Genomic DNA, 14,571 nt, shown 5'->3' with positions numbered 1-14,571 from the left:
CACCGATTTCTTTACCTTAGCCGCCATCAAGTAGTTGACTTTGTGTAAATTGTGTCTAGCCCCCCTCGCCATGCCCACGCACACAATTACCTGCCCTCTAAGAGCCACCCCACAGTCTAGGATCAGCCAATCAATTTTAAGGCGTATTTAAGAGATTTTTCAAAGTGTATGAGTCAGTGCGTAAAATGACAGATCACATAATAATTAAAGCATTAAAAGAGCCCAGTTGAGGATTCTCTGTCTGCCAGCAGGTATCTTTAGGTCAAGAAGGTCTATAAAAACTAGCAGATCATTTTCATTCCTTTAAGACAGGCAAAATGGCTTTGAATGTAATTAGATGTTCTTACCAATTTCCTCTGCTAAAGATTCATATCTTCTTCCAGGGAGGCCCACAAAAACAGAACTGTTGGCATTCTGAGCTGCAGACTGATGGTGTGGTATTGCTCTGAATCCATGAAAGCCTATGATATTGCTTGAATGATTTTTTAATTAGAAATGATAAGCCAGAGTCATAGCTATAGGCAAAGGAGGCTTTGTACCAGGTGGAAGGCTGGTCTTGGCACCGCTGAGCTCTGGGCTGCTATTAGGACCCTGCCCTCTTTCTTACCCAGCCTCTCTGGTGTCCTCTGCAGATTCCGGAGCTATCACTTTGGAAAAAGGAATTTGCCTAATGTAAGAAATCAGCATTCATCTTTGACACCCTGTCAAGGTTTTGCTTTATTACTGTCTTCTCAAAGATCTGTTATCTATTGGGGCAGTTTTTCTTTTAAGGTGGAAGATCTTGTGTGTGGTTTGTTTTCACTTCTTAATCCCTTTAGAAGAATGAGATGCTACAAGGACAAAAAGTAGTGCAAAAGTTTAAAAGAAAAGCATTTTTGGTAAAACCTAAAAATGCCTCTTTTTCTGGGTAAGATTTCATGATACGGCAGTTAGAACTTTAACTCCTTTGTATAGCATATTGTACGTCGAGTGTTGGCTGTGACTCTGAAATCACAAAATCACACCATCGAACTCACCCAAGGTCAGACAAAAGAACCAACACATTAAAACAGGAATGTGTTAAGATTATGAGCCTTTAAAAAGGAAGCCAGAGCATGTCCTTTCTCCATACTTTGCAGGGATCACATGAGGCCTTGTAGGCCACAGTGAGGGACATGCAGTAAAACCCAGCCTCATCTTCCATGACTCCCCATAGTCACTCTGCTCCCACCTATTTCCTAGCTGTCACTGGATTAATCAAACGTGCTCCCACCTCAGGGCCTTTGCACTTCTTGCCCCCGCTGCCTGAAATGCATTCCATCCCTTCTTCCATTCAGGGTTTAATTCAAGTATCACTTACTCAGAAAGGTCTTCCTCAACCTGGAGTAGTAGCCTTGTTTAAATATACCCCCTAACCTTCATTTAGGGAGCCCTGGTGGTACAATGGTTAAGAACTCAGTTGCTAACCAGGTCGGCAATTCGAATCCACCAGTTGCTCCTGGAAACTCTACAGGCAGTTATACTCTGTCCTATAGGGTCACTATGAGTTGGAATCGACTCAATGGCAATGGTTTTTTTGGTGGTGCAGTGGTTAAAGTGCTTGGCTGCTAACTGAAAAGTGGGCAGTTTGGACCCACCAGCTGCTCCATGGGAGAAAGATGTGGCAGTTTGTGTCCAGGAAGATTTACAACCTTGGTATTTATACAAAGCCAACATCATCCTAAAAGGAGAGTCTGAAAACATTCCCCATGAGAACAAGAACCAGACAAGGATGCCCTTTATCACCACTCTTATTCAACATTGTGCTGGAGGTCCTAGCTAGAGCAATAAGGTAAAAAAAAGAAATAAAAGGGCACCCAAATTGGCAAGGAAGAAGTAAAAGTATCCCCATTTGCAGATGACATGATCTTATACACAGAAAACTGCAAAGAATCCACAAGAAAACTCCTAGAAGTAATAGAAGATTTCAGCAAAATATCAGGATACAAGACAAACATACAAAAATCTGTTGGATTCCTCTACATCAACAAAGAGAACTTCGAAGAGGAAATCACCAAATCAATACCATTTACAATAGCCCCCGAGAAGACAAAATACTTAGGAATAAATCTAACCAGAGACGTGAAAGACCTATACAAAGAAAACTACAAGACGCTACTACAAGAAACCAAAAGAGATGTACATAAGCGGGAAAACATACCTTGCTCAGGGATAGGAAGATTCAACATTGTGAAAATGTCTTTTCTATCCAAAGTGATCTACAGATACAATGCAATCCCAATTCAAATTCCAATGACTTTTTTTTTAACAAGATAGAGAAACAAATCACCAACTTCATGTAAAAAGGGAAGAGGCCCAGGATAAGTAAAGCATTACTGAAGAAGAAGAACAAAGTGGGAGGCCTCACACTGCCTGATTTTAGAAACTATTATACCACCACGGTAGTCAAAACAACCTGGAACTGGTACAACAACAGATACATAGACCAATGGAACAGAATTGAGAATCTAGACGTAAATTCATCACCTATGAGCAGCTGGTATTTGACAAAGACCCAAAGTCTGTTAAATGAGGAAAAGACAGTCTCTTTAACAAATGGTGCTGGCATAACTGGATATGAAGCAAGATCCGTATCTCATACCATGTACAAAAACTAACTCAAAATGGATCAAAGACCTAAATATAAAATCTAAAACAATAAAGATCATGAAAGAAAAAATAGGGACAACACTAGGAGCCCTAATACATAGCATAAACAGTATACAAAACATTACTAACAATGCACAAACACCAGAAGAGAACTAGATAAACTGTATATATATACATCCACTCTTAAATGCCCCTACAGCTGCTGCCCAGGGCAGACCAGGTGCCTGCCAGGAATGCCCACCTTGATCCTCCTCCTCATATGCATACAGATACCAAAATCAAGCCAAACCCACTGCCCTTGAGTCTATTCCACTCATAGCAACCCTACAGGGCAGAGGAGAACTGTCCTGTGGTGTTCCAAGGAGCGGCTGGTAGATTCAAAATGCTGACCTTTTGGTTAGCAGCGAAGCTCTTCACCACCTGTGTTCCAGCATATACATACATCCACTCTTAAATGCCCCTACAGCTCCCTCTTCAGGGCTGGCCTCACTCCTTCCTTACTCTAGGGCTAGGGCCCCCAGCTATTTATCATACAGCAACATTGTCCAATAGAAAGATTGCAAGCCACACATGTAATTTTAAAGTTTCTAGTAGCCACATTAGGGAAAACAGTGAAATTAATTTTAATAATGTATTGCATTTAACCCAATTGTCTTAGGCTGGATTTTCTAGAGAAGCAAAACTAGTGTGTGTGTATGTGTGTGTATATATATATATATATGGAGAGAGAGAGATTTAGCTCAAGGAAATGGCTCACATGGTTGTAGAGGCTGGCAAGTCCCAAGTCCCGTGGGTCAGGCATCAGGCTGGAGGCTTCTCCTGACTCATGTAGCTGCAGAGGCTGACGATCCCAGGGTTAGCTGGTCAGATGGCAGGTTGCTGGCTCAGAGGCTGTGGAGGCTGTCAAATCCCAATATTGGTAGGCAATAAGGCAGGCCGCTGGCTCAAGTCCCAAGAGCTGGAGGCCAAGTGATGATGAGCCAGATACAAGATCCAGTACAAGCAAGCAAGTTTTACCAGAACATTCATATATATATATTAGATGCAGGCCACACCCTCAAGGAGACTTCTCTTACAAATGATTGACTGATCACATCAGATCACATCATGGAAGATGACTATATCATTACATAACTGCCAAACCACTGAGAATCGTGGTGCAGCCAAGTAGACACACAACCTTAACCATCACACCAATATGTCCAAAGTATTATCATTTTGATGTGTAACTAACAAACATTATTAATCAGATATTTTGTATTCTTGGATTAAGTCTTCAAAAGCCAGCAGATATTTAACATTTTCAGCACATCTGACTTCAGACTAGATACATTTCAAATACTTAATAACCATATGTGGGCAGTGACCATCATTTTGGGTAATGCAGTTGTGAAAAGAACTTGGTCTCTGGAATAAGACAGACTTGGTTCCAATTCTGCATGTTCAAACTATGTGATCTCTCTCAGCTGGGGTTATGATACCTACTGCATAGGGTTAAAGTGAACACTAAGTCAGGTTTCCATATCTAAGACTCTAAACCACTTATCATAGAGACTAGCCAAGAGATGTTCTATACGGAGTGTTTTCCATTCCTACTTAGGAAAAAGAGGCTACTGAGCACAGCCTTGAGAGGAATTCAGCAAAGTGGGAGGGTACAAGATTAACATACAAAAATCAGAAGGATTCCTCTATGCTAACAGAGGACTCTGAAAAGGAAATCAGGAAAACAATACCATTTACAATGACCCCCCAAAAGATAAAATACTTAGGGATAAATCTAACTAGAGACGTAAAAGACTTAAGCAAGGAAAACTAGAAAATACTACTGCAAGAAAACAAAAGAGACCTACATAAATGGAAAAACATACCATGCTTAGGGATACGAAGACCTAACATTGTAAAAATGTCACCACTACCCAAATATAATGCAACGCCAATCCAAATTCCAACAACATTCTTTAATAAGATGGAAAAACTAATCACCAATGTGATATGGAAAGGAAAGAGACCCCAGAAAAATAAAGCATTATTAAAGAAGAAGAACAACAAAGTAGGAGACCTCACACTCACCGATCTAAGAACCTGTTATACAGCTACAGTAGTAAAAACAGCCTAGTACTGGTACCACAACAGACGTATAGACCAATGGAACAGAATTGAGAACCCAGGAGTAAATCTATCCTCCTGTGGACAGCTGGTCTTCAACAAAGGGTCAAAAGTCCATTAAATGAGGAAGAGAAAGTCTCTTTAACAAATGGTGCTGGCAAAACTGGATATCCATTTGCAGGAATATTAAACAAGATACAAACTTCACACCATACACAAAAACTAACTATAAATGGATCAAAGACCTAAATGTAAAATCTAAAACTATAAATATCATGGAAGAAAAAATAGGAACAACATCAAAGAAAAATAAAACATCAGGGGCCCTATTATGTGGCATAAATAGAATACCAAACATAACTGAAAATGCTCAAACAGCAGAAGATATACTAGATAGTTGGAATCTTCTAAAAGTTAAACACTTATGCTCATCAAAAACATCACGGAAAGAGTAAAAAGAGAATCTACAGACTGAGGAAAGTGTTTTGGTTACAACATATCCAAGAAGGGCCTAATCTCTAAAATATTTATAGAAAACTTCAACACCTCAAAAACAAAAAGACAAACAGCCACAATTAAAAAATGGGCAAAGGACATGAACAGATACTTCACCAAAGAAGACATTAAGGTGGCTAACAAACACATGAGTAGATGCTTGCGATTATTAGCTATTAGAGACATGTATATCAAAAAAAAGAAAAAAACCAGAAAACAAATGCTGGCAAGGTTGTACAGAGATTGGAATTTGTATACACTGCTGATGGGAATGTAAAATGGTACAACCACTATGGAAAATGGTATGGTGCTTTCTGAAAAAACCTGAAGTAGAAATACATTATGATCCAGCAATCCCACTCCTAGGTATGTATCTAGAGAAATAAGAGCTGTGACACGAGTAGACATAGCACACCCATATTCACTGCCACGTTATTCACAAGAGCAAAAAGATGGAAACAACCTAAGTGCTCATCAACGGATGAATGGATAAACAAACTGTGGTACATACATACAACGGAATACTATGCGACAATAAAGAATAATGATGAATCCGTGAAACATCTCACAACATGGATGAATCTGGAGGACATTATGCTGAGTGAAATCAATCAATCACAAGAGGACAAATATTGCATGAGACCATTATTATAAAAAGTTAAGTAAAGGTTTACACCCAGAAAAAAACATTTCTTGATGCTTACCAAGGATGGGAGAGGGAGGGAGGAGAAAGTAGTCATGGTTTAACTTTGGTGAAGGGAAAAGTAGTACACAACATGGGGGAAAATCAGCACAGCATGACCAAGGCAAGGGAAGACACTGAGAAGCACACAGGAATAAAAGGCAAAGACAATAAATGCTGTAACATATACAATCTGCAACAACAGTAATAACAAATGATAATTTATGAGCAGATACATAGGTAGATAAGTATGCTGAATAGGTGGGAGAAGGTATACGGGAGTACACCCACGTGCATATATAGGTTTCGCTGTGGATGTTTTTACATACGCATTTGTGTGTGTTACATCTATATTCATATATATGAAAGAACACACAGAGGGTCCTGTCACCCGTCACCGTTGAGTCGATTTTGACTCACACAGAGGGTACAGTCGTGGAAACATCCTAGGCATAACCAAACACCTTGCAAGACTGAATTACTGGGCCTGAAGGCTAAGCACCATAGTCTTGGGGGACATCTAGGTCAATTGGCATAAATACAATGTTCTACATCCTACTTTGGTAAGTAGCGTCTGGGGTCTTAAAAGCTTGTGAGTGGCCGTCTAAGATTCAGCTATTGGTCTCTGTCTGGAGCAAGGGAGAGTGAAGACTGAAGGAAACAATGAGTCCAAAGCACTGATGGACCACAGGAACACAGCCTCCACTAGTCTGAGACCAGAAGAACTAGACGGTGCCTGGCTACCACTACATACTACTCTGACCTATGAGTTGATTCTGACTCCTAGTGACCCAAAGACAGAGCAGAATTGCCCCATAGGATTTCCAAGGCTGTAATCTTTACAGATGCATACTGCTACATTTTTTTCTTGTGGAGCATCTAGTGGGTTCAAACCCCTGACCTTTCAGGTAGCTGCCAAGCACTTAACCACTGTGCCACCAGGGCTCCTTCAAATAATAGACAGGCCTATAAAATAAACGACACCCGTGAGGAAGGTGCTCCTTAGAACAGTCATCTATATAAGACCAAAAGGGCAACATCTGCCCAAAACCAGCAATGAGAAGACAGGAATGGGCAAGAAAACTGGTTGCAGATGAATGGAAATGGGAAACTCAGGGTGGTAATGGGGAGAGTGCTGACAAATTGCTGGAATTGTAACCAGTGTCACAGAACAATTTGTGTATAAACTTTTGAACGGGAAATTCATTTGCTCTCTAAACCTTTGCCTAAAGCAAAATAAAAATACAAAAAACAGAAACTGGACTCTATTTGCAGTCTCTGTGTGAACACACAGTAGAGACAGACAGGTCGTGGAGATTCCCCCATATGGACTGATGGTGCCCCTCTATGGGATGCTGGGTGGGTGTTTGTATATGCTCATCTTTATCTTGTTGCAATCTGCATTTCACCCTAAGGACTGGAGTCTTGGGAAAAGCACACTCCTCTTCCCATTAGTTTTCCAAGTGCTTCCTTGATAGTTTTCAACTCTTGACTTTTTGGTGCCAAGTAGAACTTGAGGCAATGTAGGTCAGCCTATTTGTGAGTAAATGAATTAGACCATAACTTATCTGACCATCGATTTCATACTCAAAATATTGCATGGAATGTTTGGTCCTTTGTTTTTGGTGAAAGGCCCTGCTCCATGTAATCAACTTTTCACCATTAGCCTAAGGATTCTTTGCATTCTATTCTGAGCTCACACATAAGACAAAAAGAACAGAGTGACACCAGCCTCAGTAACTTTGAAATGGTGTAGAAGAATAAAATATATATAATAACCCCTTTAGGCTGTTAAATGTGTCAAACCCCTCCAAATTCTCAATGTGACGATCCTTGAGTATTTGCCCGTAATCCCTTGGCAAATATGTCTTTTATTCGACTACAGAGTTGTACACACTCCAGATGTAAGTGCCGTTAATTAAATAACCCACTCAGCAAACTCGCAAAGCCATTAATTATAAAAGGTGGCCTGCCCCATGCTTGACTTGAAAATTCTATTATAGCAGGAGAATACAACTTAGAGCCCAGGAATATGCCAGAGGAAGGTCACCCTGAAAAGCACGGTAAGACAAAGAAGCTGTCAGAGAAAGTAAATGACAAACCATGTATGCCTTTTAGCTTTTCCTTCACCCCTTTGGAGGGCTTGAAGGAAGGCAAAATGTTTCACATTGTATGGACTTTCATTCTCAAAATTAGTTTCTCTCATGAAAGACACAAGTAAATATGAAGTAATCCTTTTTCATTTCAACTGAGTAGTGAGGAAAAGTAATATCAGCTGAAGATTTAGAGACAAATGAAGCCTCCTCTTCATGAGCTCCATCAGAAGGCAGAAGTCTTACGGAGAGTCTGTGCTCGGCCCAGACACCAGGAATTAGATGTAAAGGAGCGCGAACATGGCGGACGGAGGCCTCACTGGCTTCAAGCAGGCAACAAGAAAATGCCCGGGTAGTAGCCTAAGCTTTCCAGAGGGGCTCTATTCTGCCTCCTCGGCCCCACCCTCAAGCCTCAAAGCACATGCAGTCTCATTTGCCAGGGTCCTCTGTGGATGCAGGAGGTAAAAAATAAGCCCTGCCCGGCCCTGGTAAATCACTCACAGCTACAAGCTTTGGGACCCTCTTCTTTGAGTGGTTGCTGTTCTTCGTGTTGGATTGATCCTTTTCAAGAGGGTTCTAACGATGCTCGGCCTTGGTCACTGCAACTGACAGCCCTGGGGTGAGCCCCAGCCCCGCCACAGAAGTGGGCTCTGTGCCTCCCTTCCTGAGAGGCATCCCCCATGGTGTCCACAGCTGCTTTCTCTGCCCCCAAGTGGCAAACCCAGTGGACTGGGACACAGACCCTATTTAATGGGAAGTTAACACTTTCTCATTGCAGGCAGTTGTGTTATTAATCAGTCTGTGTGACATGTCACAGAGGAACTGTTTTGAGTTTGAAAGCTTGCTTGGAACGTGCCCTGCTCTTGAGTCCATCTGCACCCCCGCCGGGTCTCTGGCGGCTGCACTTGCTGTCACCCCTTCCTATCTCCAGATGCAAGTATAATTGCATTGCCCCGGCAAGGCTAACCAGAGCCAGTCTCTGATCCTTGCCATTTCTCCCTCGGCTTCTCCTTTACCCACTTACTGTAAGAAATTGCCACCAGCAGCTTTTGTGGTCCAATTTCTCAGACCAGTTTATTAAGAAAAACGGTGAACAGCAGAGGTCAGGGGTGTCTACCCTCCGAAAATTGCTCGCCTTGTTTTCCCTGCAAGCAGAATGACTTTCTATGCCTCGGCCTCTCTCTCGAGCTGGCCAGGAACTAAGAAGAGTTACATTTAAAAGAAGCAAGTTGTTAAAGATGAGTTTCATGTTAGGGCCTCGGGACTTTGTTAATGAGTGTGTTTACTTTGTTTTAAAAAACTGTTTCTGTGTCCGTGCAAAACAGGCCATTTTATTAATCCTCATCTTCATCTGCCACAGCACCTCAGAAGAAAGGCCCGGTGATCTACTTCCAAAAAATCAGCATTAAAAACCTACAGAGTACATTTTACTCCGACATACATGGGGCTGCCATGAGGCAGAGTCGACTCAATGGCAACTGTGTTTTATTTTGTTTTTTAAATCTGCAAAAAGCAGTACCCTTGGAGGACAACAGCTGTCTTATTTGTGTGGTTCAGCAAAGAGGGCAGAAGACAGACAACCTTGCTAGAAGTCGAATGTTTGCAACCGACACCTCCTGCACCCTGTCTCCAGCGCCTGAGTGGTTTTCGAGCATTGCTGCTTTCTGGTGGAAGCACACTTTGGAAACGGACAGAGGGGAAGACAGGCTTGGAGCTCCTCACCATCACGTTCAAGAAGTCCATCCACGGGGAGAAGATCAGCCTCCCTCTGGCCTGTTGACTTTTCCTAGTCCAAGACCTTACACTGGGATCAAGTTTGACTGAGTGTGGCCAGCTCCCTTCCAAGTTCACATGCAGAAGAAAGACATTTATCTCTTTTTTTAGCTTCAGAGCAGAAAAGGTTCTCTACCTCTGCGTCTATCAGACTATAGACGGAATGGGGTAGGAGGTAGAACCCACAGTTAGTATAAAGATGTTGCCTTGAATGCATACAGGGGTTGACTGCTCTGTTGAAAATGGATGCCACCATTTTCTGTGGCAAAAGGCTTTATGGGCCTGATGACACCTGCACATTTCGGAGCTCAGTGTGGCTCAATTCATACCCTGGTGAAGCTGGGGCCCCTTTGACACCTCTGCTTGCACCCTGTACCCACTAAAGTCATGTCAACAAGACACAAATTCAACTTCAGGATAAGTCACCCTCCTGGCACATCAACGTAGGTGAGCTTCCGTGTCCAGAGTTTTTACTGGAGTTTCATTAAGTAAACATGATTGATTGTATCCTTGGCCACATCACTGAACTTAATCTCCAGCCCCCTCCCTTCCTCAGAGGTTGGGCTGTTGTCACTGGTGAGCCTGGTATGGCCAGCCCTCAGCCAGATTTATCTCATTAATATAAACCCTCGGATGTGATTCGGCCCTCCATGAATAACAAAGACACTCAGTCAGCCAAGGAATTTAAAAGGCTTAGAGGTTACTACCTAGCATTTGGGGACAAAGGCCAAATTCTTTGGGTAAAGTTAATTCTTCACCCCACTGATACTCTTGGCTTTCTGCTGCCTGGCAGTTCCTGACTGGCAATGCAATATAAAGAATAAATAATAATAACGGTTGACTATAGAGGCTAACATTTAGTGAAGGCTTGTAATGTGCCAAGCACTGTTCTAGTTGCTTTCTGTGTATTAACCCATTGGGTTCTCTCCACAACCCCTGCGAGGCTTGTTTCACATTGCCTGGAGACACAGCTAGTAACTGAGGCTGAACTTCAGACCCAAATCTTCTCAAAGCCCGACACGTTCACCCACTGTCTTCTGGCGTGAAAGGTAGACTCTACTGCCCACAAGCTTCCAGGCTAGTTAGGGAAGACAGAGTGCTGAAGACAGAGCCTGAAGATGCTGGGCAGACTGTTTGGAAGCCAAAGCTGTGCAAGGAACAAACTGCAGAAGCATTGTAAGGAGACTGGCAGAGAGCCTCCACAGGTTTTGATGGAGGCATCCACAGAGGTTCAGAAATTACTGGGCTGGCATCAGGAAGGGTGGGTGTGGGAAATAATATGGGGCCACAGTGGTCAAAAGACCCAAAATAAAACCAAATAAAACTTCTCCTGGGACATAAATCTACCCTAGACAGGCGAGGCGGTGAAAAGAAAGGGCACGTCCATTTTCTGGGCTGCACAGGTGCCTCTGACTCAAAGTCAATAACTGTTCAAGGACAAGGGCCATGAGGAATGATTGTGAGATGACCTATATCTCCAGACAAGGTGGGTGGCGCCGGGCACAATAGCAGATGATCCGAATATCATACAGGAACGAGACGGGCCCTCTTCTGTAGGGGGCAAATTGACTGGTGCACACACAGCTCTCCACCCCTCCCGAACAGTGAGCCAGGGGTAGTGCAGGCGGGTGGGAGGGACCCGGAGCTCAGACGTGAGGGCTCCTGACTTAGGTTGGAAGCAGAAGTGATTTGCCTTCTGTGCTCTGAATCCCAGAAGGGACCAATTGTAATCTCAAAGGGAGACCTTACCCTCTGCTCTCTGACTATTGCTAACTTATAGAAAAAGGCTAATGCTAGACTCACTGAAACGCCACCCGTCTGTCATTTTATCGTACAGTGGTGGTTGTGTGTGGCTGTGATGCTGGAAGCTATGCCACCAGTATTTCATATACCTGCAGAGTCACCCACAGAGCTTTCAGACTAAGATGGACTAGGAATAAAGGCCTGGTGAACTGCTTCTGAAAATTAGCCAATGAAAACCCTATGGATCACAACAGAATAGTGTCTGGTACAGTGCTGGAAGATAAGCCCCCTAGGTTGGAATGCACTCAGACTGCACGATAGTTGCAACAATGGACTCTCAAGCAGACCAGTGACTGTGAAGATGGCACAGGACCAGGCAGTGTTTCATTCTGTTGTACGTGGGGTCACCATGAGTGGGAGCTGATTTAACAGCAACTAAAAAAAAAAAAAAAAAAATTTTTTTTTTTTTTAATGACAGCCGGACTCCGGAAAACCTGGTTCCACGTGGCAGAGGTTGAAGTGTGTGATGACGTGCCCCCACCGAGGTGGGGTGGAATGAGCCCAGAGTGGGACTATTCCTGAACTGCATACCTGCAACTAGCGGGAAGCTGGGTCCTACAACTTCAGCCTCCCAGGTCTATTCCTCAGTGCTGAGTTCAAAGCCACAGGAACAACAACCACAAAATACATGAAAAACAATTGAAATCTTCACTGAAATCTCGTGAATTCCATTTGTGCTTCTCAACAATGTTTCTCAAACGCCTCATAGCGCCCTTACTTCCAACCTTCCCCAAATTTTATGAAATCTGAGCCATGAAATCCTCACCCCCCCCAATTTAGTTTTCTCTTTTCTGCAGCTCTCTGTCCTTTCTAATGTCCTCCAAGCTAGTAGCCCCAGCTAGTCCAATTCCTGATCATACCCATTTTACTGACCCCAATAGTTAGGGCCCAGAAACAAAGGCTCCAGCAGGTTCTCTTTTGGGATGGGGATGAGGGATCAGAGCTGTGGAATGCATTTCTAGGCTCTCCTTGGTTGGGCTTGGACCGCTATAACTACTAGGGGATTTTCTTATTCTCTCCCCAAATAAGATTAAAGGACTCTCTCCCAATATCCTATTTTACAAGTATAAATTATTTGTTGTAGACCTCGCCTAAATCCTTAACGTGTCTTGCCCTTGAACGAAACTGACTCTGCCTTTCTGAAGCAAAGATGAAAGGGTAAGGGGACAAGAAAACCAGATTACTGGACTTAATGAGAATGTTAACACATTGCAAAAATGTAACCAATAGTCTCTGAACAATATGTGTAGCAATTGTTAAATGGGAACTTAACTTGCTGTGTAAACTTTCACTGGAAACACAATAAAATATTATTTATAAAACTTGACTCTGACTGCCACACGCTAGCTCCCTCGTTCCCCAAGTCCAGGGTCTGAGCATCTCAGATTCATATGGAGAGCTTGTTAAAAACACAAAGTCCTGGACCTCTCTCCAGACCTGCTAAGTCAGGATTTGGGAACTAGAGTACAGGAATCTGTTTTTAATAAGCTCATAAGGCAATGCTTATATAGCTAGATTTGGGGACTCATTCTTACCTTAATAATTCATACCTTAATAAAGATAAGAAATGGTTTCAAAGAATCAGGAATACACGGAGAATATGGAATGTATGGCTAATTGCCTCCATGAACAACTGACTCTTTTGTCATGAGATCAAAACTGATGGTGCCAGGCTACCATTATTGAACACTTTGATCAAAGATTCCACAGAAGATTCCTGATCAAAAGGGGGAAAATATAGAACAGAGTTTCAGACTCTCACGGACTCTAGACTTTCTGGAATCATGGATGGTTGATGAACCCCTGAAACTATCACCCTAAAATAATCTTTAAACCTTAAGCCAAGGTTTAAAGTCATCTTAAAAAGCAAACAATGATTTACCTTAACTAGTAAAAAAAGGTCTGCCTGGAGCATTATGCTCTTCTACGAACTGTCTCTGTGGGATCAAATTGACAGTAGCAACTCAAAAGATTAGGTAGGAGCCTTATGTTAACAAGGAGGATGAGAATGGTTGCGCAACTCGAAGAGTGTTATCAGTGTCACTAAACTGTACATGTGCAAACTGCCTAATTGGTGTATGTTTTGCTGTGTACGTTTGCTATGCTCAACCACAAAACAATCAATAACAACGAAAGAAGCAGCTTCACTTGTCTATAAGCTTTGTGGCCATAAAATAGATGCTCAAGTGACCAAACAGCTGACCCTCAGTGGCACAGGCTGCGGGCAAAGGCCGTGGAAAAGGTGGTGAGCCCGGGAGTACGCGGTATCAGCAGGGTTGGGACCAACCCATGCCCTTCATGTAATCTGCAAGGATCAGTATCCCCTCTTGTAAAGCGCTCATGGCAGCCTAACAAATGAGCAGTAAACAAATGTATATTTTGTTTATCGCTATGACTCAAAAATGTTACTGGTTGCAACTAAGTGTCTGTGTTTATGTTCTGTCGTTTCCAGGCACGAAAGTAACTGGAACAAATCCCAAGGCATAAGGAAGTGGGCCTCGCTCTCTAGGACTCCATGGCATCGGAAGTGAGGCTAAGCAGCCTGTATTAAATCCTCTGATTCTGCAACCTTTCTCGAACCGTTTTATTACACTTGTGGAAGCCATCGGGGTCACGTTTCAATCACAGTGGCTGACAGGCGAGCTTCACAACAGTGGCATCGGCAGCCTTTTCAAACTTCCTTGGCTGTATACTTGGAATAGAGCCTTTCCTAAATTGTCCCTTCGCCTCATTGGAAATAAAATTGTAGTTAAAATATTTATCTTGTGTGTTGGCTAACTTAAAAGTTGATATTTTGGGGCCTCTGAAAGGCAAGACTGAGAGAGTAAATCTCTTAGAACCAGTGTGCTTCCTGCAGACCAAGGGTCTGTAAGGCTGAGGCAAGATTCTGCTTGGACTCTGGCTGGTGAGACAACAGCACAAGAAATGGGCACCCTTTCCCGGGTTCTGTTCTTCTTCTTGAGTTCAGGAGAGCAGGGCTCGAAGGACCTG

At 42.8% G+C, this 14,571-nt stretch overlaps 1 protein-coding gene across 4 annotated transcripts in view; it reads left to right on the top strand.

The window, feature by feature from the left end:
- The window catches only part of FHIT (fragile histidine triad diadenosine triphosphatase), a 1,766,300-nt gene extending 1,751,977 nt beyond the window's left edge, over positions 1–14,323 (top strand). For all 4 annotated transcript variants that reach the window (XM_049863424.1, XM_049863427.1, XM_049863426.1 and 1 more), the window contains one exon: positions 14,033–14,323. The gene's annotated coding sequence lies outside the window, so the exon portion shown is untranslated. The remainder of the gene's footprint in view (positions 1–14,032) is intronic.
- The last annotated feature ends 248 nt before the right edge of the window (positions 14,324–14,571 follow it).

Source organism: Elephas maximus, chromosome 20, assembly GCF_024166365.1.
Source record: "Elephas maximus indicus isolate mEleMax1 chromosome 20, mEleMax1 primary haplotype, whole genome shotgun sequence".
NCBI classification, from domain to species: domain Eukaryota; kingdom Metazoa; phylum Chordata; class Mammalia; order Proboscidea; family Elephantidae; genus Elephas; species Elephas maximus.
This window is presented reverse-complemented; position numbering and strand designations above follow the sequence as displayed.